Here is a 26,050-nt window from a genome sequence, read left to right as displayed (position 1 = left end):
CTCAGGTTAGTTTTATTCAGATAATTCATTTTGGGGGGGAAAGTATTCTCCTAGATAATTTCTTTACCTTTTACCTGGAGATTTGGTGAGGAGATTACAAACCAATATCCATTAAAAATCATTCTGTAAGAGACTGTATTACTGATTCCAAGCAATAACTTGGCTGTATTGCCAGCTAAAGGAAAGGTGACAAAGATTTTAGATGGGTTTCACATTAAAAAATGCATTCACAAAGGAGCTGACAATGACTATCATTGATTAGCAGGTCTATTGCCTGAACATTCATCTGGCCCAAACCCAACAAGAGCATTATGCTGGGGAATGGATACCAGGGCCCCTGTTAAGGTGGGAGACATGGTCACAAGAATGTCCTGAGGCTGTTCAGCTGAGGGAAGATTCCAACTGTAGTCATGAGGGGAAGCGTCTGGTCTGCTGGGTAAAGGAAAGGAGCTGAAGGGGAAAACATAACATGGACAGAAACTAGGGTGTCTGGTTGGAGAAGCAACAACGAAGCCATTGCAGGTGCACAGTTCAGAACTGACGCTGCGAAGAGTACGAGGTGCCCAAACCCCTTTTTTCGGGTTGCCTTACCATGTCCTTACGTGCCACATGGACACCATCTGTCTCTCCTCTTACATGGGTCTTACTTGAAATGGCCTGCTAGCTACCTCTATTTTGCTGGCCCTTTAAGGCCCAGGTCAAGTTCTGCTCTCTCTGTGAGGCTCCCTTCATGTTTCCCTTGCCCTCAGATCCAGTCACCCTGTTAACTCTTTCAGAATCATGTGGCTGAACTGGTAGAACATATGCCCTCCGGTCCTGATAGTCTGCATCTCTCTGTTTAGGAATATACCTCAGCTTATGCTGCTGACAAAGAAAATGTTTTGAGCCCTAATTATCTCATATGAATAGTACTTGCCTCTTTCAATTAAATACCTTTGAGGGAAGCAACGGTGCTGTATCATTTCTTTTATCCCCAAATGTGTAGCAGAGTGCTAGGTTTTCACAGTAGCCCACATTTATTGAATGTCTGTCACATACTTGGCACTATTCGAAGCTCTTCGAGTGTATTAACCCGTCTAATCCTCACAACTACCCTGTGAGGTGGCTGCTAGCGTTATCCTCAGTCTACGGATGAGCAGAGCAAGGCTTAGGGAGATGCAGTAAAGTGCTCAAGACCACTCAAGACCACACAGCTAGGAGGTATGAGCGGCAGGGTTCAAATGCAGGCTGTCCACACCCTTGACCACTTACGGTAAGCGGTCTGTGCTAGGTAATCTATAAATGTTGTAACACTTGTTCATGGGTCGATTGACTTTGTCTTAGACAGAAAAAAAATTAACTCTAAAATAAAGAATCCTTTGTACAAAAAGGGAGTTCATGCTTAAAAGGGAATATTACTAATTTCCTGTTACTTGGATTGGATCTGAAAATTGAAAGGTTTCATCCTTCTCAAGCTGCCCTTGGGCTTTCACAAAAACTGTAGGGAGCACAGAGTCTGATCAGGCTTTCAACTGGGTTCTTCCTCATCTGAAGGTGAAGTGGAAACTGGGAAAGTATCCAAGTGCTTTACCAAACCAGCTAATGCTACTGGCAGCTCCCTAGAAACCATTTAGGGGCTCACAAAGCCCATAGTACACAGGGAAACCTGGACTGCTCATTAAAAGAGGAAACAGGAAACAAGCATCAAAGAACAAGCGTTCTGGACGATGTGTCCACGTTACATATATGAATCATCTCTGAATAGGAGGGACAAAGACTGTGCTTTGCTTCCAGGCTTGTTATGTCCATGCCGCATAAGTGGTAATGTGGTGTTTGTTAAGACTGCCCTTTGAAAAGCTCTCCAGGTCTCCCCAGAAATGCAAGCCAGCAGTAGAGCTGAAGAGGAGTTATAATGAGCAGTCCCTTGTGGAGCACAAAGATGATTTTCCCCATCATCTATTTGTATGTTTATAAGTGAGTAATGAGGTCAATTTGGGACAGGCAGGTTTTGTGCCACAGTTTGGACAGATGTTTAGAGCCTCTGGAAATCACAGCTGCCCGGTCCAAGTGGTGGCTCTTGCCAAAAGTACTAAGTGTTCAAAGAAGAATGTGTCACTAGGGACCACTCAGAGGAGCCCACGAATCATCAGGGAATCGGCTTGTATCGATTGTTTCCAACCACATTTACACTTAGAGAAACTGTAGCTCTCACTCAGTGCAAATGCACCAAATTAAAAGGCATTTTTACAACAAATAAATATTTGATTAGCATAGTTGTCAATCCTTGCTGGTTCATATCCAAAAATACTACATTCGTATTCTCTTAAATTGGAAAAAGTGAACTTTGAACTTGTCACTACTGAGGTATCTGTACTCTGTTCTAAATAACGATACACAACTTTGTCCTTTTGATCATAGGCACACAACTGTGACACAGAGTGGGAAGGGGTTTTTTAGGATATATGTAACTTACATGATACTGGACCGGAAGTGGGTGACCGTAAAACTTCTGAGCTGCTACACTGGTGATATTTAAGGCAGCTACCCAGGATACACCACGGTATTCATGTTTCTGTCCAAAGGGTAATAGCCATTGTTAGCGAAGATCATATTTCAGTTTTTTTTTTCAATTACAAACCATGCTACAATGTACATTTTTCTGTATGGTTCTTTGTACACATTTGTTTTTGTTTCCCTAGGGTTTGTACTAAAAATGGAAGAGCTGAATTGTAAGGCACATACATTTTCAACTTTCCTAGGTATTTTCAAATTGCCCTCTACAGAGGCAGTATTAATTTACACCGTCACCAACAGCTCTTGAGTGCCCCGTATTCCCACATTTTTGTTAACATTTGATGTTGTCAGGCCCTTTAATGTTTGCCAATCTGGTTGGTGTGAAGTGGTCTCTAACTGTCCTGTCTTGCATTTCTCTGATTATTAGTAGGGCTAAACGTTATTACACTTGTTTATTTTTCATTTGAGGTTCCTCTTCTCTGAACTGGTATTTGCCATTTTTCACCTTGGGCTGTGTTCCATATTATTCCTAGAGTTCTTTACAGATTCTGGATATCAATGCTTTCTGAGTATGTGTGTTGTGAGTACCATCTCTCAGCCTGGGATTAGTTTTCTTCATTTTTCTTATTGTGTCTATTATTGAACAGAATATTATAATTTTTGTCTAGCCACATTTTGTGTCTTACTCATATAATCCTTCCCTACCCCAAGTCATAATGATGTTCTTCTATACTTTCTTATAGAAAACCTAAAGTTTTTCACCCATATCTAAGTCTTTTTTGAAATAATAATATTTTTTATTATATTATGTTAGTCACCATACAGTACATCCCTAGTTTTGATGTAAAATTCCATGATTCATTACTTGCGTATAACACCCAGTGCACCATGCAATATGTGCCCTCCTTACTACCCATCAGCAGCCTATCCCATTCCCCCACCCCCCTCCCCTCTGAAGCCCTCAGTTTGTTTCCCAGAGTCCATAGTCTCTCATGGTTCATTCCCCCTTCTGATTATCTTTTTTTTTAAAAAGATTTTATTTGTTTATTTGAGAGAGAGACAGAGTGTGCATGAGCGGGGGAGGGGCAGAGGGAAAGGGAGAGGTGAAGCAGAATCCCCACTGTGCAGGGAACCCCACTTGGGGCTCACTCCCAGGACCCTGGGATCATGACCTGAGCCAAAGGCAGATGCTTAACTGACTGAGCCACCCAGGTGCCCTGGCCCCATATTTAAGTCTTTAATCCACTTGGAACCTACCCATCTATGGTGTGAGATAGGGATCTAATTTTATCTTTTTTTCACATAGATAACCAATTCTCCCTACATCTTATATTTTAATAGTCCATTTGCTCTCCCCTGATTAGTAACGCCATCGCTGTTATATATCAATTTTCCATTTTTGATGCTGTTTCTGTTTGTTTCATTGGTCTATTTTCTTGTCTTTATGCCTGCTAGCATGGTTTTAATTAGTATACCTTTATAAAGCACCTTAATATCTGGTAGGGCAAGCACCACTGACAACCCCAACCTTGTTCTTTTCTTCCAAGACTGTACTGGCCACTTTGGGCTTCTTTTTCTCTTACACATGAACTTTAAGATCAGCTTATCAAGTTCTAAGAACTTCCTTGGGATTTTGACTGACCCTTTTGCATTTATAAATTGTGTTTATAGATTAATGTGGAGAGCACCAACACATACATGATATTGAGTTTCCCAATTGGAACACAGTGTATCTTTCTACTAATTCAATCTTTATGTTATTCAATAATGCCTTGAAATTTTCTCCAAAGTAATATACATATTTATAGATATAGTACTAATTGCCTCAGACATTTATAGTTATTGTGAATAAAATTTTTATTTCCATTTCATCTTGAAATCGTTTATTCTTGGTATGTATAAAAATATATTTTTAATACTGACATTTAATAGTAAAATGATATCCAGCTCTCATACTGAACTCTTATTAATTACAAAAGTTTTTGAGAAATTTTGGTGGACTTTCTATAAAAACAATCATTATAAAAGGACATTTCTTTTTCCTGTATAATGCTTATAATTATTTTTCTTAAAGCAGTGGTTAGACTCTTAAAAGTGGTGATAATGGGTATTCTTGTTATATTTCTTAATTTAGTGGAATTGCATCTAAAGTCACTCATTAAATATAAAGTATGACATAGATTTTTAATAGATAACTTATCATCAGATGAAGGACGTTATCTCCAAAATTTAGTTCTCTAACGATCTATTTCCTGAATAGATACCAAATTTTATCAAATTATTTTCCTAATCTATTAAAATGATGTTTTCCCTTTTCATTAGTTAGTTCAGTGTGTTAAATTGATCGATTTTTAAATGCTTGTTTGATCTTTGACTTCTGGGACTAAATACATTTGGATTTGGCATATCACTCTTTAGATGTGCTGAACTAGATGTGTTAATATTTTATACAAGATTTCTGCACCTATGTTTGTAACTGAGATTGGTCTATAAATTCCTTTTCATATGTGTCAAGATTATAATAACCTTACACAACGAGTTGTAAAATCTTCCCTAATTTTTTCTTTCATAGTTTACTTTCAGATTTGTTTTGTTTTAAATCAAAGTTATAAATGCACACCTTAAAGAATAAAATAGTTTCCCTAAGTTTTGTTACAGAAAAACAAAACAAAAAACCCTAAAAAGACTTCCCTCACCCCTAGCACATCCCCCCTGTCATTTCTCTCTCCCCAGGGGCAAAAACATTTAGCTATTTTTTTTTTTTAGTATTTGCTTTTATTTATTTATTTATAATTTTTATTTTGTTATATTAGTCATCATACAGTACATCCCCAGTTTTTGATGCAATGTTCCATGATTCATTATTTGCATATAACACCCACTGCACCATGCAATATGTGCCCTCCTTAATACCCATCACCGGCCTATCCCAGTCCCCCACCCCCCTCCCCTCTGAAGCCCTCAGTTTGTTTACCAGAGTCCACAGTCTCTCATGGTTCATTGCCCCTTCTGTTTACCCCCCCTTCATTTTTCCATTCCTTCTCCTACCGATCTTCCTATTTCTTATGTTCCATAAATGAGTGAAACCATACGATAATTGTCTTTCTCTGCTTGACTTACTTCACTTAGCATAATCTTCTCCAGTCCCATCCATGTTGCTGCAAATGTTGTGTAATCGTTCTTTTTGATGGCTGAGTAATATTCCAATGTATATATGGACCCAATCTTCTTAATCCAGTCCCTTCAATAAATGGTGCTGGGAAAATTGGACAGCTATATGCAAAAGAATGAAACTTGACCATTCTCTCACACCATACACAAAGATAAACTCCAAATGGATGAAAGACCTCGATGTGAGACAGGAATCCATCAAAATCCTAGAGGAGAACATAGGCTGCAACCTCTTTGACATCGGCCACAGCAACTTTTTTCATAACACATCTCCAAAGGCAAGAGAAACAAAAGAAAAAATGAAGTTGTGGGACTTCATCAAGATAAAAAGCTTCTGCACAGCCAAGGAAACAGTCAAAAAAACTAAGAGGCAGCCCACAGAATGGGAGAAGATATTTGCAAAAAACTTTTAGCTATTTTGACATTTACATCAAGATTTCTGGAAAATGCGCTTGTGTTGCAATCTCTTGATTCTTCAGTTTTAGCAGTAAGTATTGATTTCCCACTCTGAAGGATGAGGATTTATCTTTCTTTACTTCCTCTGCTACTGCACACACATATACTCCTCCCACCTATCCACTTTCCAATGGAGTCATGTTATAATATTGGTCAGAAGGGACTTCATCAGTGCTTTATTTATTATATAGACTGTGTAAATGCTATTCAAAACTGAGACAGTTTTTCCTTTCCTGCATCATGTTTATTTTGCCTAAAATAAATGATTGTGTTCTTTATTTGTTTTGTTTCTTTGCTCAGTTTCTATGTTTTATTACTACTTCAGTCCCAAACAAAACTCCTTACTCATTGTCTAAATCTCCTTTCAGGACATTCACATGCAATAGGAATTCTACCAATTTCATCTTCTGAAGAAGTTTCTTGGTAGACTTCTGCCCCACTCCACAGTAGACTGGTTGCTCTCCACACCCTGTCGACAGCTATCATACTGGGGATTTCCTTTGCTCCTTTGCTCTGTTGGAGCTACCATTTCCTGTATCCCATGTTTTCTACTTTCTTGGGATGAGCAAATGTTTTGAGATATTACATCTCATGTCTATCATACCCTTCCATGAATGTTACTTTGGCTTATTAGAGAATTCTAGATTTGAAACATTTCTTTAGAATTTTGCTCAATTACCTAATATTTTCCAATGTTAATTCTGAAAAGTCTGAAGCTGTTCTGATTCCTAACCCTTCCTATGTGACCTGTTTTTTTCCATCCTCGAAGTTTACTCAGTTTTCTCTTTAAAGTGAATGTTCTGGAATTTCAGAATGATGTTCTTTGTATGGGTCTATTTATATCCACCTTTCTGGGCATTCGGGAACTTTTTTTGAACAGAAAACTCAGGTTCATCTCCAGGAAATCTTCTTGAAATATTCTTTTGATTGTTTCTTTCCATGCATTTTTACTATTCCACCTTTCTAAAATTTTTAGATGTTATACCTCTTGAGCTGGGTATCTGATTTTCTTATTTTTCTCTTCTCTCTCTCTCTCTCTCTCTTTTTTTTTTTTTTTTTCCTATCTTCCTAGGAATTTTCTTGCACTTATCTTTGAAAATTCCTATCAAAATTTTTTTTCCTGTAGAATGTGAAGTTCCAAGAGGTAGTGGTGGTGGTGGTGGTTCTCTGAATGTTCCTGTAATAGTACTCTGTTCTTGTTTTATGGCTGAAGGATCTTCTAAAATCTCTCATAGGACAGTGATGATAATATTCTGGAAGTTCCTTCTTCCCGCTTAGTCTCTGTTTCCTTCAAGTTGCTTATTTGGGTCTTCATCTTCCGTCATAGAAGCTTTCCCTAGATGTCTTTCATCTTTGTTGTCATCTCACTTCTATGTTTTCATGTTTCCTCTTGGGTGGTTCAGATGCTTGAGAACTGATCTTTCTAATCTCTATCTAGATTATACCTGCCTGGCTGCCCTGCACTGTTTTGGAAAAAGACTGGGGTACGGGTGGGAGAATTAGACATTTTGGCATTTAATATGCCTGTTTTCTTTTTAAAATATTTATTTATTTATTTTAGCTGGAGAGGGGGCAGAGGGAGAGGGAGTCTTAAGCAGACTCCACACTCAACACAGAGCCCGATGCGGGGCTCAATCTCACAACCCTGAGATCAGGACCTGAGGCGAAGCCAAGGGTTGGATGTTTAACTGACTGCACTACCCAGGTATCCCTATGTCTGTTTAATTAATTGCCCGTTTCAGTTCACTACTCCCATCCTCAACTGTGTCGACCTCCCCCAAACCAGATAATGTTTCACCCTTTAAGCCTTTTACTGGGGGTGAGGGAAAAGCAGTTACTGGGCTGTGAGGAGTAAGGAAGGAGATCTGGAGATCTAAATGTTCCTTAGACTTCCAACCCAATATCCTTAATTTTTACCTTTCTATTCTCACTTCCTGAGGTTACTGATGGGATTAATTCCTGAGTCTTTTTGAAATTCTGTGAAATCAGAAGGATTCTTGGCCATTTTCTTTGCAATTTTAGAATTAGTTTTCTCGGGTCTGCTGTTTTTTATGCCTTATGAAAGAGCTTTTCAACTCTCAGAATTCTATTGCTCTCTGATTATTCACCCCTGTATTTGTCTCCAGATTAATTCTGATATCAATTCCACTTTACTCTGACCATTATTTTCTTAGCTCCATAGACCTTATTTCACTATTTTTCAGGTATTAATAGGTTTCTTCAAAGTTATTTTCAAATTATTTTGTATGTAATATGATACTTTTTCTTCCAACTTGATTATAAGGCTGTTAAAGTCTTCTCTTTTCCATTTTGATCATTTTCCCAGAGTATATAATATGCTTCACATATCTAGAACTTGATGCCTGCAGGTTAACTATTAAGTTATTTCTAAGTGACACAATGAATGTATCACCATAAGCCACTCTCAGTATATAAACACAATATTTGTACAGCACTGCATCAGCTTTTTTTCTGATCATTAATGTGTTATAACCTGCAGCCAACTGGAGATTTATTAAATGATAATAACCATGATGATAAGAGAGAGATAGAGATAGAGATGGAGATGGAGATAGAGAACATTACAGAGGTCTTGATTTTATAAAGGGGCGTTTCCCTAAATGTGTTCCATGTAACTCCAATGCCATAATATATATGTATAGGCACTCATGAATAAAGGACTCTGGGTTGAATTAATGTGACGAATATTGGATTAGGCAAATTTAAATAAGTTTCTTTAACCTAGGACTTCTCAGAGCCTTTAATATGCTTTCATGCACTGTACAGCATCTTCTAAATTTACTGTCCATAAAATTCTTTTGTTTACAAGGCACCTTTTCATGACCCTTAGGGCTCACTCTATATGTAATGAACTCTGCAACAGAGTATTCTCAGGTTTATTTGGGATCTTTTGGTTTGTTTGTATGTTTTTGTTGTTGCTGTCACCTATATTTTTAAAATATGCTGGTCCCAAGTCAGGACAACCATATGAAATATTAAATATTTCTTAATCAGCAAGAGAGGAAAAAGCAAGGCCCAGCTCCTATCTTGTACCAACATGCTTTCTGATTAAGTGCAGGGAATAAAATCACGGAGCACTAAACAACAACTGTGTACTTCTCACTGTTGGGAGCAGGGAGATGCAGTGGAAATGTTTCCGAGGATGGTCCAGTAGCCCAGCCTGTAATAGGAGGGTCTAGAAGAATGTCAAGTCCAAGAGGTGAGTGTGTGGGAAGGGGCAGACTGGAGTCATAGGCTTCTTCCCCAGGAAGCTCATCTCACCGTTGATAAGACACTTCAGCTAAGAGGTCCTGAGCTGTGAGCAGCTAAGAAGCAAGGCTGGACAAAATGAAACAGTTCAGGATATAGACTGTGCATTACATAAGGGACTCAGGGTTCTGGCTGGGAAACCTGGAATGGGTTGGCTGGTTTAGAGTAATAGGACTGAATCAGGTAATAAATAACATAACTTGAAACAAATTTGAAATAGCTCTATTCCCATATGATAAAAGAGGAACTCAGATCCTGGAAGACTGAATGACATACCAAAGGTACACAAGTGAGCTGTGGAGCTGCCAAGAGAGTAGTTAGTGGACATTTAGTTCAACATTCTTGCTATCCTACCACCTTACTTTCCATCCATGCTTCTTTGGCATCTCTGGAGCAATGGAACTCATTTAGATTTACTAAGATCCTAATCCTGAGAGCCACTGTCTATCGCCTATTGGGCTGCCAATGCAAAGGGATATACTCAAGGCCTACAATCCTCCACCTGGAATCCATGGTGATACAGACATGCTCCCTGGGATTCTGACACATCGCATTCATCAACAGAAGGGCTGCCTATTTGGAAGCCTAATGTCACTTATATAAAAGAGAGACCAGTTTAGTCTCTGAACACAAAGCTAAACAGTTTCCCTGTGTTAACTGCTCTTCAGTGCAATGTAGCCAGACCACCAGAAGCCATAGCACCCTGATGGAAAGCTGATGTGCAGAGATGCTGATGTAATGAGGCCTGAGGCCATCATGCCTGGTGCCACACACAGATGGGCAATTCTGCTTTAATAACTCTGATAGCTGCACAGACATAAGCTTGAGAAAGTTGACTTCCCTGCCCTGAATGTCCCCCATCACTTAGTCATCTGGGCCTTGGAATCTTGGGTAACATGCAGGCCTCTGTGATGTGGGTCCCTTACACTAATGAAAATCAACTGAGACCTCTGATTTTCTCTGGGTATCTCAGCAACCTCCAAACATATCACCCTGGGAGGCCATTCTGTTTCATTCTGTTGGTGCTTCTTGCCCAGAATGCTTCTGTTCTTTTAAGACAAGTCCCAAACTCCATTCCCTTCCACTCTGCCTCCATGCTTCCGGTCAGCACCCCCCACTCTTCAGATCAGCCCAACAAAGCAGATTTGAAAGAAAAATTATTGATCACTTTTGGCAAAGTACCTTGAAACACTTCTACTGTTTTCGAGGGAGAGAGAGGGAGCAGCAGGGCCTCTCTGCATGACGAGTTGTGCCTGGCTAATTAGAATGAACCTCCTTCTCCTTCTGATTCCTTATTCTTTAGGTTCACACCATTCTCACCCCCCCATTTTTAAACTAAATGTAAAACTAAATGTAAAAACAACATAGTAACCAAAAGTCTAAATCATTTTTAGAAAAAGTACAAAGTGAACACCCGAGGCTTTCTTTTTAAAAAATTTCCCTCTCTTTATCCATATATCTCTATTTTAATAAGAATTCCCATAGTGTGAGAATAATTTCACACTATTTTTATTTAGTATTCTATTTTAGAATCTTTCTTCATATATAATTTTTCTCAATGCTGACGGCTACTTGATATTCCACAACGTTGATGGCCCAATCACATTGTTTCTAGAGGAGAGAGTCACCTCATTATATGCACGCCATTAAACTAACTATCCTTGTGCTAGTTGCCCTTAATTGAGGAAGACATTATAGCATCTTGTCCTCATGCCGGATTTTCAAAATGTGGAAATGAAAAGGGTAAGAGGGTAAACATCGGAGGCCAGCAATTGCAGATCAAAACCCGGGCACCAAGAATTCTGGGCTGGGTCTATGGAGTCAGAGTTTAGGGTTAACTAGAGGCAGGGAAAGCCTGAGAGCCAGGAAGTCAGGAATACACAATACCCAGAGGGTCAAAGTGGGGGCCTGGAATGCCCTAGTGATTTAGCCAAGGCAATAACTTATATGGTCAGACATCCTTCTGTAGAGGGTGTTTGCTGTCTTTCTCCCATTCAGTCTTCTTGCTATGTTTCGGTGCTCCTGAAGTCACCAGGGGTGGGGTTCTTTAACTGGTGGTACTTGTGGCTAAGGTAACTTTATGCCTATTTGCTCTGTCCTGCCTAAAGCATGGGTCAGAGAACTGGAATTATTAGGATGTGCCCTCGAATTACAAGTTCATGCCCTGCCCATGATGTCTCCCAGAGGAGACACTCATGGGCCCTCCTGAAAGAAGGAGGCAGGGAGCCATAATCAGAATGGACCAAGGGCAGGCACTTGACCTAAAACCAATTTAATGCATGATCCTTAAAAACAAATTGGGCCAATCAGAGTTATCCTTTAGGATTTTTACCATTTGAAGACTGAGAGACTATTAATGAGGCCTGAGTATAAAAGACTGTCCACAGTGTAGAGGGACCTGTCAGCCTTGATGCAGCATGTTGGATGAAGTTATGAGGAAATCGCAACTAAACGTGATGGAAATAAAAACAGAGCAGTCATCCTTGTGAAAGAGTAGTGAATGGAGAGGAAAAGCTGTTCCCCAAAGATAGCACAGTTTCTGACTTTGCTATTGCCCACTTCTCCAACTTTTCCTGGGTTAGCATGCAGCTGTATCTTTTCATTTAATCTCTTCTTTTTTCCTCCCGAAGGCACCTGAACAAATCTCTGTTCCTTCCAACTAAAACATTACTGTATCAAAGATCCTAACACTGAAGTCTCAATAAAGAAATTCCTCAGAGATCCCATATGAGGTTTCCTTTAAGTCACATCTCCAACGTGTAAAAAATTTGGCAAGAAAAACCAAAATGGCTCGCTGCCTACCTTTACAGGCAGACAATTAAACCAATTAAAGAGTGAGGGACGGCATGCCTTTTGCCTTCAAGGTCAGGCCTTGACTCACTAGAACCTTGGCAAAGTCTTGCAGTCTGGAGGGAGTAAGAAATCATCCCTGTGGATGACAGACTTCTAAGCAGATGGCTAGTAAATCAAGGTCCTGATGTGAAATGTTGACACTTTCTAGCCCAGGAAGATTTGGGTGAAATACTACCAAGTTAATCACGTAGAGTGAGCCACTGGTCACTGTCCTTAAGGAAAAGGATCATTAAATATGAGATGAGATCCTAATTGCAATGAGCAGGACCATAAAACCAATTTAGAGACCCAAGGCCAGTGGGATAAAAGGGAGTTATAATTAAGGAGAGACATCATTTATATTTACAAAGTGCTTAAACAAGAAGCTTCTTATTTAGGTGAATGGACTGTGTCCTAGATATGCATTAAAGAGGAGGGTATCTCACCCCAGGGTTGGTATTATTAGATTTATATCATTAAACTCCTCGTTACAATGACAGCTATCTCAAGGTATCCTCGATAATCATCATATAGTAAAAAAAGTGCAGATTTGAAAGAGCTGTGTCCAAACACCGAGTCTGTGAATGTCATCTGTGGGCTGTGAGTCAATCAATTCCCCTTCGTTTGTCTAACAAATGGAACTCATAGTTCATACTCTTTAGGGTGGGCTACTGTCTCCCCATTGGTTTCCCCCTGGGGTAGAATCAAGCAAGAAAGTCCTGGCTCATTTTTGCATGGAGAGAAGCTTCAATGGCAGATGCCCACATTCCAAAGAGACCTGAACTCTTAGATTGGTGCCTGTGGTGACTCTGGCATCTGGTCCATAGATATCCACCCTCCAGGCTCTCTGATCTAGAGAAATCCATGACAACCAGTGTCCTTCAGGCAATGACCACAGCCAGTTGTCCTAAGTCATTGGTTAGAAATTGCCAGACATTTTCATTTCTTTGTGGGTCATTTTATCACACATCATTTCATTCCACCATCCTCACAGCAACCTTTGGAGGGGTATGTGATTACTTACCAAATGAAGAAACTAAAGTTGGGAAAGGTGAGGCCAACTATCCAAGGTTGCACAACACTCAAGTAGCTGAGCTGGGATCTGAACCACTCATCAGATTACAGTGTGCACACTCTTCCCATAATCCCATGGAAATTCTGCCAAGAGAGCTGGCAGCATGGCACTTCTCCCTCAGCTACTGCAGGCTGCCTGCACCGCTGTCCTCACAGTTTGTCCCAGTACAGTGCCTCTCAAACGTCAGAGTGCATACAAATCACCTGGGGCTATTGTTAAATTGCAGAGGCTTACTCTGGAGGTCAGCAGTAGGGCCCGAGATACAAGTGCTCAGGTGATGCCGATGCTGCTGGGTTGCCGACCACACTTGGAGGAGCAAAATCCTAGCTGACACCCGACCCTTCCAAATTACTCACTGGATTATGAATAGGACCTCTTTTCAAAGCTCAGTACCTTCCCTACTCTCAGTAAGTAGTTAGCGGTCAGATCTGCGAAGCAGTCCCAAGTAGTTCTTAATGAAATTAAAACCAGACTGACATCTCTAATACTCTCCACCTGTTATCCAGTATGTGCCATTACGGTAATTGTGTGGGAGAGCTGAGAGTTGAAGTTAAAACAATAATCTAACCAGGGTCTATTTAAAGCTACAGACCACACTTGGCTGGTAAGGTAAGGCAATTTAAGGTGCCATCATGGAATGCAGGCAACAGTAGCTGCAGCAGTAGAATCGATCATTGAATACCTTTTATATTTTAAGTTCTGTATATATTTTATAGGTAATTCCTACAGCAGTTCAGCAAGAAAGGGATTATAAACCCTTAGTTATTCACATTCTACTTTCCAATAAAATAATCTAAAGCAATGTCCAAGAATATCTAACATAGGACACAAGAGCACGAATTTAAATGTAGGTATAAGAAGAAAAATCTGGGTGCAAACAAAGTCAAGCCAGGAATGTGGCTCTCAATGAGCACCCAAGGATTGCAAGCCTGCAAGGGTAAGACATACTTAGTTCTCCACTTCCAGGGGCCAACAAGAAAAGAGAAATCTGGTCAGGTGAACAATTCACAGTGATCATATAATTATAAAATCAAACAATTTTCAAACCTCTCTTCACACCTGGGTCATGTGAAGACATCTCCTGTGGCCTTTCCTACAGAAGATATGATGCACTCTGATAAGGAATGACTCACAATGGACACGAGGGTGGCTTCTGCGGGGTTATGTTTACAAAGATCCCCAGTGGAGGCTGATGCATCAAAACCAAGCATAACTCAGAAATGCAGTCTTTCTGGGACACATGTGACAGGGTCTAGTACCTAGCATTTGGCTGCTCTGTTTTGGTTTAGAACTAGAGCCTGGACAATTTGGAGAAATGGTTTCAAGAAATCCCTCTTCTCCATTTTCATCCTTCAGTGCCATTTTCCTAGCTCAGCTTTGGAAGATGTTAAGTAACAGCGAGTTAGAGATTGCTCAAACAGCAGGGAACTGTGGTTGAGTGTAGACCCAAATAAGTTAACTGAGAACTTAGTGCAGTTGCTTAACAAGGACACAACTTGAATAAAATCCATCCCAGCCCCACTCTGAGATGAGTAAACTTCAGGGAATAGTCTGAGAAGGAATAGGATTCTTCTCCAAAAATGCTCCTCTGAGTACAGATAGTTGAATGATTGAGGCCTTAAGTTACACTTCACATAGCAAGGAAACAGCCTAAGTGTCTATGGATAGATAAGTGGATAAAGAAGGGTGGAAGATAAAGAATGGAATATTATTCAGCCATAAAAAAAGGATAAAATCATTTTACTTGGAAAATTCTAAGGCCATTGTAACTGATCTTCACTTGGTTAAAAGAAAATCTCAATAAGACATCTATAGAATACTTATATTCGGGCAGTTATTCTTCTAAAAAATTGTTTGTGAAACATACACCATTCTTCCATCCATCCACTCATTTATTGAACCAATACATATTTGGGGACACCTGTCATGTACTGGGCACGCTTTTGAGAGCAAAACACAGTCACTGTCCAAATGGAGATGAAAGACCAGTGTGGGAGACCCAATAATCACATAACCACCTAATCCCACAAAAAGTCCTCATGCCCAAAATATTAAGATTCTCCAGTTTTTTCTTTTTCTTTTTTTTTTAGAGGGAGAGGGGTAGAGGAGGAGGAAGAGAGAGAATCTTAAGCAGGCTCCACTCCTAATTCAGAGCCGAAAGTGGGCCTCCATCTCATGACCATGAGAACATGACCTGAGCTGAAATTAAGACTTCGATGCTTAACCTACTGAGACTCCCAGGCACCCCTCTCCAGTTTTTTCAACCATTCAATATAAATTTGATGGTTTACATCACGAGTACCATTAAGGAGATATGATTCTGAATGACACACAACTATATAGTTATAAAAGGTGCTAAGTGCCAGGAGGAAAATAACAGAGTGTGTCTATGAGACAGAATAAGGATAGGGATGGTACACAAGGTCGGGGAAGGCATCTCCAAAAAGGTGGTGTTCACAGGAGATCTATAGAATAAGAAGCTCTAAATATGGGTGGATCAGGGGAAGAGCATTCTGAATGCAAAATTCCTGAAGCTAGTTAGGGGAACAGGAAATAGGCAACTAAATGGTCACATCTTATGGGATTGGTATTTACCATGCAGTTATGACTGGAAATGTCAACCCAAATAATTGATTTCAGAGGAACTGATCCATAGCTCTTTCTCTTTGCAATAATTATTCAGCAAGGCCAGTTGGGTACTTCTCGTTTGACATAATACAACCCTATCACTTATGCGTAAGATGATGCATGACTTTCTCTTCTCTATAGCAGGACATGTGCATTCTGCTTATTCAAAATGGATATCAGACCTCTAAGAAACATGTTAAAAACAACGGATATTCTGGCCAATTATGTGGCTTCTCTGGAGCCTCACAGTCTTTGAAGTCAAAGCCGCAGGATTTGAAATACCAGTTTTTCCAGAGCCTAGACCTTTGCTGCTATAGCACATAGAGTATTAGAGCTGAAAGAGACCTGGGAGGGTCAACTTTAGACCAACTCTTACTTAAATGAATCATTTCCCTTGGGGGCACTGAAGAAGGAGGATGGCAGGAACTCGGATGTTGGCATTTTAGCCCTGCCCTGGAACATGAGCGCTAAAGAAAGCCCCACAGGTCCTCATGACAAGCATGCAACCCTATTCTACTAGTTCCCACCTCAGAAAAAATAAATATAGTGTGCAAACGCCTACCTTCCCTCAAGACCACAATACCCCAGGGCAGGGAGGTTTCCAGCACAGGATCCTCCCCCCGCTTTTCTCATTGTGTCAGCTGTTGCCCTTTGGCCATCAGTCTAGCTTCCAGCATTCCCTCACCATTCCTTTTCTTTTGCAAAAACCTCTGCTTCTCACACCCTCCATCTTATTCATCAGACAAGACCCCAGCTCTTGGTGAGCTCTACCTTCTCCTTCCCTGAGCTTGTACTGGGGCTGCTGAATGTGGATAGAAAAATGCAATGGAGCTAGAAGATTCACTTTAAATTCATGATCTCCAGCTTCAAATGGGCACTCAAAACTGCCCAGCAGGCCTTTTATTTTTCTCTTGTTGGCTTACTTACCTATTTCCTGAGAGGGCTATTTTATACCTTCTTTTCTCTCCTGAAGCCTCCTACATTCCTTCCTCTCTACTCTCAGATGATGACTTCTCATTTCATGGATAAAATTGAAAAATCATCTTCCTTTCACCAAACCTGCAATCTTCATTGGGGCCCATTTTCTCTTTCTTTGCTCTGGTTAAAATGGGAAAAGTGCCCTTCAGCCTCTCAAAGTCCAACCCCTCTGCACGCAGCCCAGATGTCATCCCCTTAAATGCTGTCCTCCTTTGTTGTTCCCTCTTCGCACAATATCAGTCTTTCTCTGTCTGACTGGACCAGCCCTACCAATAAACAAACATGCTCTCTCATCTCTTGTATTTATTATGAAAGACAAAAGAAAAAGTCTCTGCTGTACCACAGCGCTTTCCATGAACCACCCCATTTCTTGAGTTCATAGCCAGAGAGGTTCATAAATATAGTTGTCCACACACTGGCCTCATGCTAACTTTTCCCACTTGACGCTGGCTTTTGCTCCATTCCCCTCACCAGTGATTTCCACTGGAAACGCACCTGCCAAAGTTTCCAAAGACCTGCAGGATGCCAAATCAAATGGACAACTTTCAATCCTCATCTTCCTCAGTTTCTCTGTAGTGGCACCCTTCCCAAGCTCTCTTCCTAACTCACATGATTTCCTGTTCTTCCCTTTCTCTGACCTCTAGGTTACAGTGTTCTCAGGACTCAGTCTTAGCTGCTTTCCTCTTGTCCTGAATAATCTCATCCAGTCCAGTGGCTTGTGTTTTTTTTAAAAATTGGTTTTCATTTTTCATTTTTATCAAAGAAGCCTGTGCACAGAGTTTAAAAGCCAAAGAATACTGGTAAATGTCTACTGATATTATTCTCCCCAAATCAAACACATCAGACAATCTGACAGTTCCATATCTATTCCTGAAGTCTTTACCTCCTTAGTGTCTGCCCTCCTGCATCAACCCAACCTGGTTCTCCAGCACATGACGTCTCATGACTCCCCTTCAGCACTCTCCTGTGCTATGTGAAATCTTTCCTGGCCGGAGCGCTTTCTCTTTCTTGGTTTACAAGTTTACTTTGCTGAAGATAATTCTTCAATAGCTTTTTTTTCCCTTTAACTGAAGTATAGTTAACAACATTCAATACCTTTTTAAGAAAGAGTACACCCATCTGAATCCTTGCAATTATGAAAATATACTTATTGCATCTTCATTCTTTTGGTCCATAATTTACCTAGAATATAATTCTACGTTAAAAATCATGTCCCATCAGAATTTTGAAACAGTGCTCCATTTTCTTCTAATTTTCACTGAGGCTGTTGAAAAGTCCAATGTCATCTTGATTATTTAGTAAAAATATTTGTGTGTCATTATTCTCTTTCTGTCTAGAAGCTTTTAGAATCTTCTATCTTTGGGTTCTAAATTTCACAATGCAAAATACCAGGTCTTCTTTCATTCATTTTGCTGGGCACTTGATGGTCCCTTTTAAAATGAAAAAACATTTCTTTTAAATTGGTGACTTTTCATTGAAACAAATTAGTTGGATGGTGGTTTCTTGTACTAATCTTCTGATTATCTTCTCTTTTCTTGCTTATTATCTGTCCCTACTATTGCTTTGATATCATCTATGAGACTGCCTCTAATTCATCTTCCAACAGTTCTATCGTTTTTAAAAATTTGACTGCCAGACTATAATCTTAAAAAATTCTTACTTTATTTCCTGTTCCTTTTTCATAGCATCCTGTAACTTATTTTATGGATAGCACACCACTTCTTACCCTTCTAAGGATATTAATTATCATTTGATTTTGAGGGTATTTTTCCCTACCTTCTCCTTTTCTTTTTGGATTGTTTTGTTCTTTAATTTCATTTTGGAGATGTTATTACAATGTCTGCTTTTTTATTTATATTCAGAAGATAGTTAATAAAAGCTGCTTTTAAGCTCTGTGAGCTTGGTGGGGCTTATCAGTTGGTATATTTTATTGCAGATTGTAACAGCCAGACTGGTGTTTTTTTCATTCCTGAAATCTTTCAAGATCTTTTCCATCTCTGAGGCTTTGGATATCAGGATCTATCTGGAATGCATACACACACACACACACTTGTCTGAAGCCTTCTTATCCTTTAGATCTTGGTTTGTATATCATTTCTTCATAGGGGCTCTCTCTGACCATCTTATCTAAATAAAATAACTTTCCATTATTCTGTTTCACTCCTCTATAATATTCACCATAATTTAATTTATATAGTCAGTGGACTTAGGTTTTATGTAATTGAGTTCTTTTCTGTCTGTTTCCTATTGTCTGACAATAAGCTCTGTGTGGGCAAGGACTGTTCAATTTTGGTCAGTTCTCTCATGTCAGGGCTTACCACTGAAATACAGCATGCTCAATAAATATTTATTCAATTAATTAATTAATTAATGGATAGATGGATTAATGAATAGGTATTCTAGGTTTTGGGTCAATCTCTGTCATAAATAGTTCTGTAACCTTAGGCAAATCACTTAACCTTCCTCGGCTCTTTTTTATTTCTCTTCTTCACACTCAGAGTAACAGTGCTTATTCTACCTAGAGATGAATTTATGATGTATTTACCTCAATGAAATAGTTGATGTAGAAGTGCTTAGTAAAAAAGCTAATACAAATATGAGAGGTTATAAAAACTGAATGTGGCTTACTCTATCTTTTCTTCTTTTTTTTCTTCTTTTCATATTGAAATCTCAATTTAACACTTCAGGGATCATACCTTGATAGCACCTTCTAAGTGGTGTTGTTATTAAGAGTTCTTTTTAGAACGAAATTAACTAAACTCTTTTTTTTTTAAGATTTTATTTATTTATTCGACAGAGATAGAGACAGCCAGCGAGAGAGGGAACACAAGCAGGGGGAGTGGGAGAGGAAGAAGCAGGCTCATAGCGGAGGAGCCTGATGTGGGGCTTGATCCCATAACGCTAGGATCACGCCCTGAGCCGAAGGCAGACGCTTAACCACTGCGCCACCCAGGCGCCCCATAAATTAACTAAACTCTTAGACATGATTTAAATCAGACATGGTTTATTCAGACTTCTGAGCAAACAATATCATAAGAAGGCTCCATTTTCTAGTTCCATGAAGGGAATGAGCAATGTCAACTCATGTTCTACTTTCAAGTACAAGAAAGGAAGAGATAATAGAAATTTCTGTTCAGGCATGAGGATTAAATCAACCCTGTATTTGTACCATAATTGTCTAATAATATTTGCTAAACTAACCAAAAATAATAATATCCTGTTTTAGTCAAACTAGAAGGCTTTTTCATTGCTGATAGAAACTTAAATTGATATAATCCTTCTAGAAAGTAATTTAGGAATACATATAGCACAACTTAAACGTATTTATATTTTTTGGTATCATAATTGTCCTTCTGAGAAATTATCCTAAAAGAAAAGCCCAAAACTTAGAAAAAGCTATATATTCAAAAATTATCTCAAGTATTAAATATATAAGCTATTAGAGACACCATAGGTTCCCAATAATATATCAAAGTTTAAGTAAGTTTATGGTGTTCATTCGGTAGAACATTATGCAGCCATAAAACTGAATATTATGAAAGCTACAGAGTAACATGGAGAAATATTTATGATACAGATTATAATACCAAATTGCATATATACCTCATTACTGATTTTAAAATGTTTACATTAAAAAGGTTTAAATACACATGACAAAATGCATTCTATTTAAATGGTGAAATAATGGAGGAACTGTTTTCTCATGAGTACCTGGGGTTTGGCCATTTGATCAAATTGCTTGGTATGCCTGAACTTCATGAAAAGGATCTATAGAAATCCCATAAAGGGAAAGGGAAAATCACCTTCAACCAGATGTTAAACTTCCTAAAACTGAGACATTGCTCTGACTTTTCTGATACTTCCAACAGAGCCTAACTTGGACTGGGCACACAGTAAACACAGCTATGATTATCAAAATGCAAACTCTATTCGTCTTCCTTGGCTCTGGTTCTAGTTCTGAGACTTTCTAATTCTCTCATGTTGAAGGACTGAACATTAATGAGGAAGCAAACAGGCCTCTTTCTTTTAAGAGTATCTTATGATACAGGGGAGTGAAGAAGATGTCTCTAGCTCAGGGGTTAATAAACCTTTTCTACAAAAGGCCAGATAGCAAGATCATGAGATCTCTGTTTCCAGTAAACTTTTAGACAGAGCAAACGAATGGGCATGTGTTCCAATAAAACTTTATTTACAAAAACACGTGACAGGTTACAGTTTGCTAATTCCAGCTAATATATTTTCTTCTTTGTGTGCTTTTGTGGTCTCCATTTGTCATTACTGTTCAGTTAGTTCCAAGTATTCCTCACTTTTTTAAAAAGCTCCAACCCACTTAACATTAAGCCAATTTAGTATCATATCCTGAACACATCCTCTGGAGCCTCGCTTTTCAGAGACTAATCAACTGACCTGCAATACTGGCATCACTGGAAACTGGATAAAAATGAGAATCGAGGGCACTGCCCCAGATGCACTGAGTCAGAATCTGCATAGAAACAATCCTGAAGCAATTTATATGCATAGTACAGTCTGAGAAGCTCTATTTTAGAGGATAAACCACAGTTGTTTGTGTAGAGCTCTCTGTAATAGCAATGATGCTCTTTGGTTCTTTGAAGAAGTTAGAGAGGTAAGTCAGTGTGTGGTAACCTGGTCTCCCTCCTGGATGACTCCTCAACTTTTCTTTGCCTCTATTAAGACTGGCAAAAGTCTACTGACAAATGATAATGCCAGGGGCTTTCCTTTTCTTCCCAAATATAGGGACCATCATTCCATTCTGTCAAAGGTTGAACTCAGCTATATAACAATACTTTCACATTCTCTTCATGTGGCTCACCACTAAGGTACAGGGTCCCTGAAATAAAGAGGGGCAGGGATCTTTCTGTCTCTGTCCTATGAGGCCTCTGGAATGGCTCTCTGCCATATGCTTCTCTCCTAGATTCTATCTCCCTTGGAACTTTCTCTTGCTTTCTCATACATGGGAATTCTCCAAATTGGTGCCATTTTCTTGGACAGCCTGTGTCCCCCTGTACCTATAGAAATTTCTCATCACAGGCAGCCTACAGAATGGGAGAAGATATTTGCAAATGACATATCTGATAAAGGGTTAGTATCCAAAATCTACAAAGAACTTATCAAATTCAACACTCAAAAAACAAATAACCCAGTAAAAAGACATCTAGATGGCTAACAGACACATGAAAAGATGCTCAATATCACTCGTTATTGGAGAAATACAAATCTAAAAAGCACGATGAGTTACCATCTCACACATGTCAGGATGGCTAAAATTAATAACACAAGAAACAACAGGTGTTGGTGAATATATAGAGAAAGGGGAACCCTCTTGTACTGTTGGTGGGAATGCAAACTGGTACAGCCACTCTGAACAGTATGGAGGTTCCTCCAAATGTTAAAAATAGAACACCCTACGATTCAGCAATTGCACTACTAGGTATTTACCCAAAGGATAAAAAAATAGATACATGCATCCTAACATTTATAGCAGCATTATCAACAATGGCCAAACTATGGCCAGAGCCCAAATGTCCATCAAGGATGAATGGATAAGGAAGATGTGGTATATATAATGGCATGTTACTCAGCCATCAAAAAGAATAAAATCTTGCCATTTACAATGACATGGATGGAGGTAGAGTATATTATGCTAAGTGAAGTAAGTCAGTCAGAGAAAGACAAATACCATATGATCTCACTCATATGTGGAATTTAAGAAAGAAAACAGATGAACACATGGGAAGGGGGAAGAGGAAGAAAAAGGAGAGAGGGAAACAAGCCATAAGAGACTCTTAATGATAGAGAACAAACTGAGGGTTACTGGAAGGAGGTGGGTGGGGGAGGGGCTAGATGGGTGAGGACACTTGTGATGAGCACTGTGTGCTGTATGTGAGTGATGAATCACTGAATTCTACTCCAGAAAACAATACTACATTGTATGTTAACCACCTAAAATTTAAATAATAAAAAAAAAATTTCCTGACGTACCCTGGGCTTTAGACTTGCTATTCCTTCCTCTTGGGGCTTACATTCTCTTCAGGTTCCCATGCCCCTGGACAATAAATAATGACAAAAAATGATTTTTTCCCCTCCAGTTTCTCTTGTTTCTCAGGTATACTTATCTATCAACCTTCAAACCACTTTCTGTGTCCTGGGATGGTAAAAGTTTTCATTCATTAGATACATATGTTTTGGATGACTTATATGCCAGGTATTGTATTAAGTTCTGGAGAGACAGATGCATTCGACATGTAATATTTTCCCTAAACAACATCTTGTATTTCACTGAAATCATGAGTATACTGATATTGGAAATCAGATTATTGAACACAGGAGGTTTTTTGGTATATGATCAAATCAGATGTTAAATAATTACATTCATAGTCTGAATCCAGGTCAGCACTACTCAAAAATGGAGTGGGAGTGCCTACAGTCGCAGGATTCTGGAGATTCTTTCCTCAAGGCTGCACAAATTCTCCCATTTTCTGCTTTGGTTGTGGTATATGTAATGCAAATGTGAGTGATTTGGGCTCATGTTAAATCAAATTCTGTTTTTCACTGCCCTAAGAAATAGGCTATAGGTCAAAACAGCTTTTATGTAGGAAACAACGTAGAGGGTGGCATCATAAAACTAGGGTGCATGAATCATGGCTCAAAGGCCAGGAATAACAAGAGGTTTCTTAAAGATCCCTAACCAGCCGGGAACTATCCTGGGAGGGTTGAGTATCTGGCAGGAGATGGACATGAAGGTACAGACTAGCAACTCTAAAGTGGAGCTTATGTGAATTTTGACAAGATTTTTTCCCTCAGTGTGGAGATTAATCTTATTCAGCAGGTCTGATTGCATATATATTTCTTTTCAGCGGAGGACCCTTCCACTCGGTATCTCAAAGTGAGTTTCAAATGACCATTTCAGGAGATAGTCCAAGATGGCGGAGGAGTAGGAGACCTTAGTTCCGACGGCTCCCAGGAATTCCGCTAGATAGCTATCACATCGCGCTGAACACCTGCGAACTCAACCGGAGATCTAAGAAAAGAATAGCTGCAACTCCACAAATAGAAAAGCGACCACTTTCTGCAAGGTAGGAGGTGCGGAGAAGTGAATCCGAGGCGATATATGGGAAGATAAACCCGGGGGGAGGGAGCCTCCATCAGCGGGCACCAGAAAGGGACATAACAGTGAAGCACAAAATCAGAACTTTTAAAATGCTGCTCTGGTGAGGGATGTCCCTGCCTGAAAGGTGCTCAGGTGGTGAAGTGGGATGGAATCCTAGGTGGGACAATGTGGTCTCAGGATCCCTGGGGTCACAGGAAGACCAGGGGTGCCTGAATGGCAGAGTTCCCGGGCATCCGAGCGGGGAAGCTGGCTGCAATCCGCGAACCCAGGAGTGGGCTCTCAGCTGGGTGTTGCTATGAACCACAAACCGTGGCACAGTTGGGAAACTGCTCTCCCAGCAGGGGCCTAACAAGTGGAAAAACCACAGCGAGACCACCCCTCCCTCCCCGGGAGAAATGGCGTGGGTGTGCACCGCAGGAGTCTGCAGAGTTTGGAGACTTGAAAAAGGGTTGCATGCCTGAGATAGAAATGCTTGGTCACAGGCTGGGTGAGCACGGAGTGCAGATGGAAACCAGGGGACAGGAGTGATTGACTGCTTTTCTTGAGGGCACACTGAGAAGGGGGCCTCGAGCTCTTAGCTCTGGGCTGGAGATTGGGAGGCTGCCATTTTCATTCTCATCTTCTAAAGTGGCACAGAAAGCCTTCAGGGAGCAAAAACCACATGGAGCAATCCGGCGCCACTGACTTAGCCTGGCTCCCTGGCAAGGGTGGTACAATTCTGCCCAGGGCAAAGACACCTGAGAATCAGTGCAACAGGCCCCTCCCCCAGAAGATCAGCAGGCACATTCAGCTAAGACCAAGTTTACAGATCATAGAGAACTGCAAAACTCCAATGTTAGGAGAAAACAGTATATAGAATTCATGTTTTTTCCCCCACAATTCTTTAGTTTTTCAACTTAATTTTTTTCTCCTTCCTTTCTGAACCAATTTCTTATTTTATCAAAGCTTTCTTAAAAATATTTTTTTTAATTTTCATTCTTACAGTTGCATTCTAACCTTTCATTGTATTTAATTTTATTTTTGTACATATATGTTTTTCTTTCTTTTCAATTTTGGGATCTAGTTTTCTAACAAACAGACCAAAATACACACAGGATTCAGTGTATTGCTCTGTTCTATTCATCTGTCTGATTATATTCTTTTTTAAAATTTTTTATTTATTTTTTTGGTTTTGGATCTCTTCTGATTTGTTTAATGTATATTTCTCTGGGGTCATTGTTGCCATTTTAGTATTTTTTTCTCTCATTCGTCTGTTCACCTCTGGACACACTGACAAGACAGAAAAATTCACCTCAAAAAAGAGAACAAGAGGCAGTACTGACTGCCAGGGACCTAATCAGTATGGATATAAGTAAGATGTCAGAACTAGAGTTCAGAATAACAATTATAAAGATACTAGCTGGGCTTGAAAAAAGCATAGAAGACACTAGAGAACCCCTTTCTGGAGAAATAAAAGAACTAAAATCTAATGAAGTCAAAATCAAAAAGGCTATTAATGAGATGCAATAAAAAATGGAGGCTCTAACTGCTAGGATAAATGAGGCAGAAGAGAGAATTAGTGATGCAGAAGACAAAATGATGGAGAATAAAGAAGCTGAGAAAAAGAGAGAGAACAACTCCTGGATCACGAGGGGAGAATTCGAGAGATAATGATACCATAAAGCAAAACAATATTAGAATAATTGGAATCACAGAAGAGGAAAGATGGAGGAGGGAGGGCAAAAGGTATATCAGAGCAAAATATAGTGGAGAACCCAATCTGGGGAAGGAAACAGGCATTCAAGTCCAGGAGGCACAGAGAACCCCCCCCCAAAATCAAAAAAATAGGCCAATACCCCAATATATATTAGTGAAACTTGTAAATCTCAGAGGCAAAGAGAAAATCCTTAGAGCAGCTTGGGACAAGAGCTCCATTACCTACAAAGGTAGAGACATTAGACTGGCAGGAGATCTATGCAGAGAGACCTGGCAGGCCAGAAAGGACTGGCATAATATATTCAGGGCACTAAATGAGAAAA

General features: G+C 39.7%; 1 long non-coding RNA gene across 1 annotated transcript in view; it reads right to left on the bottom strand.

The window, feature by feature from the left end:
• LOC103676812 overlaps positions 1 to 26,050 on the bottom strand; it is a 113,388-nt gene that overhangs the window by 2,269 nt on the left and 85,069 nt on the right. Inside the window, exon 2 of the long non-coding RNA XR_572231.2 lies at positions 2,453 to 2,551. This is a non-coding gene — a long non-coding RNA (uncharacterized LOC103676812). The remainder of the gene's footprint in view (positions 1 to 2,452; positions 2,552 to 26,050) is intronic.

This window comes from Ursus maritimus, unplaced genomic scaffold (assembly GCF_017311325.1).
Source record: "Ursus maritimus isolate PB19 unplaced genomic scaffold, ASM1731132v1 scaffold_35, whole genome shotgun sequence".
NCBI lineage: Eukaryota > Metazoa > Chordata > Mammalia > Carnivora > Ursidae > Ursus > Ursus maritimus.
This window is presented reverse-complemented; position numbering and strand designations above follow the sequence as displayed.